The sequence below is a fragment of the Berghia stephanieae genome, chromosome 15 (assembly GCF_034508935.2).
Source record: "Berghia stephanieae isolate SIO BIC M18660-M18661 chromosome 15, UCSD_Bste_1.3, whole genome shotgun sequence".
In the NCBI taxonomy this organism is placed as follows: domain Eukaryota; kingdom Metazoa; phylum Mollusca; class Gastropoda; order Nudibranchia; family Aeolidiidae; genus Berghia; species Berghia stephanieae.
Genome location: NC_088374.1, coordinates 10,064,656 through 10,072,155, shown reverse-complemented (window position 1 = coordinate 10,072,155; position 7,500 = coordinate 10,064,656). Strand labels below are relative to the sequence as shown.

The 7,500-nt window shown below is 31.8% G+C and overlaps 1 protein-coding gene across 4 annotated transcripts in view; it reads left to right on the top strand.

The window, feature by feature from the left end:
• LOC144960687 (NXPE family member 1-like) overlaps positions 1-7,500 on the top strand; it is a 74,227-nt gene that overhangs the window by 10,551 nt on the left and 56,176 nt on the right. For 3 of the 4 annotated variants that reach the window (XR_013642920.1, XR_013642919.1, XM_078893969.1), the window contains exon 1: positions 3,224-3,324. The exons of the other annotated variant lie outside the window; for it this stretch is intronic. The gene's annotated coding sequence lies outside the window, so the exon portion shown is untranslated. Of the gene's footprint in view, positions 1-3,223; positions 3,325-7,500 lie in introns of those variants that run through there. 4 annotated transcript variants of the gene reach the window in all.

Sequence of the window (7,500 nt, the reverse complement as noted above, 5' to 3'; positions counted from 1 at the left end):
TCAAACTCAACCACAACAGAAGTCGGGAAATATCCTAATCCCTTTGGTCTATCCACGAATACCTTGAAATGAAGTAACAATCTCGACAAACACGGCGACATTCATACGTCCAGAAGCAACACACTCTACAAACTACAAACTACACAGCAACTCAATTACAACGTACCTATCAGCTTATACAAACTTGACAGAATTTATAAAATAATATTTGTATCAACACAGATTTCTTCCATGAACCTTTTTATATTTACACTCTTTATTGAACAATTGGATTACTTGTATTTACTTCTACAACAACAATACCCAACGATGTATGTCGTCAATAATTACGTAAACGTTCAAGATACGAATGATTTTACAAAATGATGTCCAATTGTGAACAATACTAATTTCTTCATATGCAGTGGTGAGCGTATTAAAATTTAAATTTATACAATATACAAATGTGCAGCACCCATATCTACAACTTCGTATAAAACGACAAAATATAAACATTGAATATTATAATAAAGCATGTCTTAGTATCATTGTAAAGATAAAGGCTACATATGTATGTAAGACAATGCAGGAAAAAGTATCGCAAAATGCCACATGAGCGATTTCCTTTGATTTATTATCATATGATATTCAACAACCTGCGTTCAAATAACGAAAATATAGTTCTGGGTGGGGATCCTGACCTCCCATAGTGGGCAGGGAGGTACACACTGTGACTTCTATCCCCTTATATCTGTTTTCCAACATGCTTTCTGTCCTTGTCTTGGAATGAGGTTACTTGGTTTTGTCCTGGCCCTGGTTGGAGTCCTGGCTGGGAGGGAAACAGTCAAATGCATAGTTATTGTTTTGGGAGATGATATTTTTTTCCTTGTAAATCATCTCTCTGTTATGTATTATTATATTTGTCATTTTTAATGTATAGTGTAAGCATTTGAGTGTGTTCCTCTTTGTTGGATTTTGTGCTTGTGTCCAGATGAGACTTATAGGTGATCTCAAACTAAGTACATGATAGTGTGCTCTTGGAATCTACATCTGTTCCCTATTTGTTCCTAGTTCCCCTTTGTCTTACTTTTTCTTGGGTGCTTTAATTGTAATTCTAGAACTTTTTACTATCCCATTTTCTTCCTTTTTACTGGCGCTGATATGACCTTAATGTGTTGCAAGCGCCGTAAAACCCTTAAAAACATAACATAACGAAAATATAGTTGACCTTACGGACCCTACTACATACACTGCGTTATTATTACATCATCTACCTGGTGTGTGGACTCACATGCCACCTCATCAAAACTCGATTAACAAATACAGACAATTACAACACTGTTGGACTACACACGAACTCTTTGTCAACACATGACTGAGTTCACAATTTTCTTTTGCCTTGCTGGATAAGTCAAACTTCATTTAAATTCAAGATCTCGCACACTTGAACTTGAATTTTTACAATTTCATCTACAATGAGATTCAACGTATACACAAGACAATCACAAATATCAACGAGGAGAATCGACCCAGATGCCGGAGATGAATGGATTACAGCGACGTCACAGGACCAAGAAATCAACGTTTTAATGTGTCCTCTTTCATCGGTTACATACTTTTGCTACCTGTAGAGTCTTTTTTCGTCCCAATTCAAAAGACTCGAACAAATACAACACACTAATTGCAAAAGATGGTCACTTTAGTAACAGCCCACAATCACATACTGTGTTAGATTTTACTTATTTAGTTATTTACACTAGACTAAATATGAATAAGTCGGACAGACAAATGACTGATTCTTTATTAAACACTAAATATGTGATGTGAATAAGCCGGACAGACTGATGACTGATTATTTATTAAACACTAAATATTTGAATGTGAAGACATTATGGTGATAATTCGAAGACGTTTACCGAATAAAAAGTTTTTATTAGATAACAATGATTAGAGAGAATGTATGACACTTGGGCTATTCAGTGACGTCACCAAACACAATAATGCAACACGAAGACTAGATGCAAACACCTCAACTCTTATAGTTGATATTTTTTTTATGACACGAAAACTCATTCTAAATGGAGACAATGACTTAATACATAATTACGGATAATTTTTACAGGATGAATCATTCACAAAACGAACTGATGACAGAGAAATGTGTTACCTCTGATGGATGACCTTACAGTAAAATTTTGACTTTAATTTAGTTGTAAACTACACCCTGATGACTTAAAAAGATTTAAAATTGAAGCATCAACAATGAACAATGATAGATAATAACTTCAACTTGAATTTCAAAATGATGATAATGCTATTATTATGATTTATTTTAAAATATTTTTTATTACTAATTGAAATGTAATCCTTCGTATATGGATCTAGATGTCTATAATACATTATTTGTACCACATATTTTAAGTTGGAATTAATGATATAATATTGTTTAAATGGAATCATACAATACAAGGGAATAAACAAGGTATTCGTTTTGATATGACAGTAAATGAGTAAACATACATGGAAGCCGAGATTATCTTCCATGTCGTATAGAGTCGAATTTGAGATTGAATAAAATAACGTGAGTATATCACAAATGGGATTTGAACCATCCTTTTTCAAGCAAGAATATGGATATGTGATGGAATATGACGAGAATTAACACTTTTATTGCTATGAACATTGAATTTAAGGTGAAGAAAGATCATTTTTTTAAAACAACAACTTTTAATTAATCGATAAATATATAAATGTTTTAATCAATTTTGGTGTTGGTAAATTTAAATTATAATCAGTTTTAAATGATAGATACCGTACTGTTGATGTTGTTATTTGAAAGAACAAAGTATAATCGATATAATATATATGTTGTAATCAAATTTGATATTTGCGAATTTATCAATGTTGTCTATATATATATCAAGGATTACTATACTGGAAAGGATTGACATGTCGAATCTTCAGCCCCCGCTAGTGGGGGCCATTGGTTGGATAACGATTTCAAGCAAAACTACTACTTTTCTGCCTTGGTACAATTTCCTTGAATGCGCAATAATTGATTCTGTTCTTATAATTTCGATACTTTATAAGAAATTGGTTAATTGGCTACCATAAGTTTTAAATAATATTTCTTATATCTTGAATGATATGAAAAAATATAAAATGTAGTGAACTATCAACAATTTTACTGGAAAGTATGAACTATTTTTTATGACGCCCTCTTACAAATTGAGTGATTGGGTTTGTTTTCATTTTTAAAATCGAAAGTACGAATCTGCTTTCAATTGCTTTTAATAACTAGATAGATCTGTGGCTAATTTATCGAACCAGAATCTTTGAAAAGTGGTAAGTACCAATAATAATTGCGTAATAATTATTATTTAAGAAATGTTTAGAATTAGCATCTGGCTGTAGTTCCTGCAGACGATAGATAGACCCGTTGTCGTGCTTGCTCTGTCGAGTCGCACAGATTCAGATATGGTGATCAGACTGACATCCTGATTCGGATTTGTTTCTTATTTTATTATGGCTTGTGGCTTTATATTTATATCTTTTTTTTTCTATATGGTTAACTGATAAATATTGACTTTATTGTATTAGTCTATATAAGTCTAGAGGGCCCTTTGCTCGTCACGTCAACTTCACAACTTGAACAGTCCTTTCTACTACTAACAACAGTTGCTAGATAGATAGTAGATAGTCATTGCTATCGCTAGATAGCTAGACTAGAATAGTTAGTGGGTCTGATATTACCATATATGATGGAACTTGGACTCTGAATATATAGTTATGCCCATTACATGGATCTGGTGTTGCTGATATGACTGTCAATCGTATGGGACTAGTACTCTGAATATATAGTTTTTGCTCATTGATCAAAATGATCTGAGTCTGAGATGTTACTGGTACAACAGTTACACTCACCCAACTCAATCACTCTAATTATCTCTGTGACTAGGGAGGGAATTATGGATCCATTGACTGAAAGGATTGTACTAGTAGTCTGAATAATAGTTTTGTCTCAATGATCTGAGAAGTAACTATTAATTACTCTTGACTACATGAAGGGAACTATGGATCGATTCTGATGCTACTCATTGACTGTAAGGAATGAACTATAGTATAGTAGTCAGATTTTTTATGAATGGCGCATGTTTTTCTAGTTTTCTCAGATGTCCTTCTATCAAAAGTTGTAAAACTTTGTGTCAACCTCCGAATCAATTTCTATTAACTGAATAAACATTTGGCCGATATTGTGATGCCATACCACAAAAAAGATTTCTTCTTCACGACCTAAAAAATCTACTTTAAACCCTGTCATAAAATTAGAGATTTTACTCTCTAAAATGTAACATTTTCGCACCACAAAGTAAGATGAATCATCGTTTTTTCAAAATAATCTTGTGACACGTAGTTCCGGCTAGCGGTTATAGTTCATATCATACTATTTTCCGAATAAAAGCAACACACATTAACTGTTATAAAGTAACAACTAATGTAGTTTGCATCCCATTTTGACTTTGTAATTTATTGCATTTTATTTACATCACGTCACGATGACGAAGACTGATATGAATCTCTAGCTTTAACTCATTTGAACTAGTGATTAAATACTCAAATTGTCAAATTAACAATGAACGTTTATAGGCCTATTTAACTTTGAAAAATTGTATCTATGCATGAACGTTTCACACAGCATTTTAAGTTTTCGTTTAAACCTATAAGCTCTTAAACAATACGATATGATACGGAATCTCTATCGTTCCTCCTCGTAAGGCTGCGAAAAGAAGTCCACTTTTATCTATCGATAAGTCCTTAATTAAAGAGGACAGCTATGGAATTGAAATTTTACAATCAACCCTCAGTTTTGCATGTTATTGTTGTTGAACACAAGCACATATTTGTGGAAACATTGTATCATAAATTGATGAATTTCTACTTTTGACTGGTCTACATTAAATTTATGTAATCCTCTTTGGCATAATGAACAAGCTATTTCTCAAAAATTTGAAATCAAAATAATGTTGGAAGCGCGTAATGTTCACTTTCATTTGTATTCATCAATAACGTATATTGATTGTTATAAAATGTAAACATGTCTGTCATTTCTTCATATTCGGATTCTGTATGAACATCATATAAGTTTCAATTAACCGAACATTCCATTTTAACAAATTCTTTCAAAATGGATAAGCGGAAAATCATATTTTTGACACTATAATCATATTTAGATTCCAATACTTACTAGTTATCGATTTTAAAATAGCTGTAATAAGTGAAATTCTTTCCTATTGTTTTAAAATTCGTGAGAAAATATATTTTACTAGGACAAAATGATCCAGAGGTTCATACAAATTTTTGCAGCTGTACATTGTGAACAGCTGAGAAAAAGAAGACAAAGGTGCGCCCCTTATTAAAAATCCGACTATTGTATCCCTTAGTAGATATTTTGGTATTCATCTTTTTCTTGGGATCATCCTCCGCAGATTACCTCCCTTTGTTGATATTTTACATCTCCTTTCCCCTTCATCTAATTGTTCACCTTCATCTTCATCATCATTTTACATGTACATTCATTAATCAAGCTTCTAAAGAAATCATCCTGAATCAATCACTATAAGGTCAGTTTTTAGAATATCTAACTACTCATCCTTTCCGTTTCTTTGGCTACTCTTATTCACTGCTGATAATAATAATCATTAAATATTGTTTTGGACCCAGAATTCACAATCACTCTCTAAAAAGGTAGATCTTGCCATATAATAATGCCCTGCTGTTATTTTGGTGTAAATTTTCTCTATTTTTTGTTGGCTCCCACTAGCGTTGCCTGAAGATTCCATATGATTGTCCTTTCAGTATAGTTGTCCTTGATATATATATATATATATATATATATATATATATATATATATATATATATATATATATATATATATATATATATATATATATATATATATATATATATATATATATATATATAATATATAAATGCTGTAATCAACTTTAGTGTTTTTGAATTTAAAGTTTAAAATTTTAAAATATGAAAGTTGGCACACAGTTAGAAAAGAGGTCATTTTAGATTATGTCAAGCGTCAAAACTCGTACGATTACCAGAAGACCGTTAAAATAGATTTTTACTCTTTGGAGTACAATATTTCTAAAACTACAAAGAGGAGAGATTTTGTCGCTCATAAGGTTATATATGCACATTTCTTCTATTTATATTTCAAATTTCATTGGATTATGATAAGTACTTTTCCCGTATTCTCACAAAACATCAACCCAATTTGCATTTCAATGAGTGAAAATATGGAGACGGCCATTTTGCTCCCCCTCGCGCGACTCGAAAATGACGTGAGCGAGGCAAGGCTGTCAGATGGCCAGACTTTAACCTGACCAAATTCGACTTCAAAAGTGGCTAAATAGAAAATCATATGGCTTTCACTATTAAGACTGGCCCACTTAAAATGAACACAATTTTAACAAACAGAAAATGAATAGACTAGGATAACTGTCACTGAGACAAAAATAGATGAATAAAATTTAATAAACCTTGTTCGCGATGACGGATGACACAAATCCTCGCGCGCTTTTAAAAAAATTAAGGTATTGTTTCATTGTTATGTCAAAGCGATAGTAGATTAACACACACACACACACACTCTCTCTCTCTCTCTCTCTCTGTCTCTCTCTCTCTCTCTCTCTCTCTCTCTCTCTCTCTCTCTCTCTCTCTAATAAATACTAGAAATAACATAAGCCATGGTCTCACGGGACTGATTGATAATAATTTAGCAGGCATTTTTCGTGTCATTTGTATTGGTTGTAGACACAAAATTACACTTCGGAAAAGTTCCAAATGATCAATATTATGTATATTTTAAAACAAAATTATAGTTGACCCTAGCCATACAGCTCTAAAACTATACAAGTTAGAACTCTTCTGATGTCTTCATCATATTTTCTGATAATTTTGCCATAAAATTGCCAAGTTCTAATATCTAATTCCACGTATTAAGCGAGATACAGCCACAAACCAGAATAAAACGCAGAAAAATCGTCCCATATTTTTTTCTCTTTGTGAGTCATCCAAATAAATGACACATTTGAAACTTTGTTATATATTAATGGATTTTCAAAATTCAAAAAGATTTTTACTCTGTGGAGATAGGGCTTTGATTTAAGAGGAGCATTTCCTACTAAAATAGAAAACAAAAATTTGTATAGTCATTGCTAATAAGTATTATCATTTTTATAAAAATAGACTATTTCTTACATTTGTTTATCATATTTTAGTTGGACATTACATATATATTTAATCTCTTACTGTTATTTTTTTGAATTGAAATTGTTTTAAAGTCAATTTAAATTCTAAGAAAGGGGCGTATGTAAGAGAGTTAGCTTATAGCAAGTGGGTTTAATGAGTTAACAATGCTTGTATATCAGTTCAACTAGTTAAACTATATTGAGTAGTCTAGGATAGTTTTACGTTCCAAAGTTAAAGGATTGGTCATTATATTG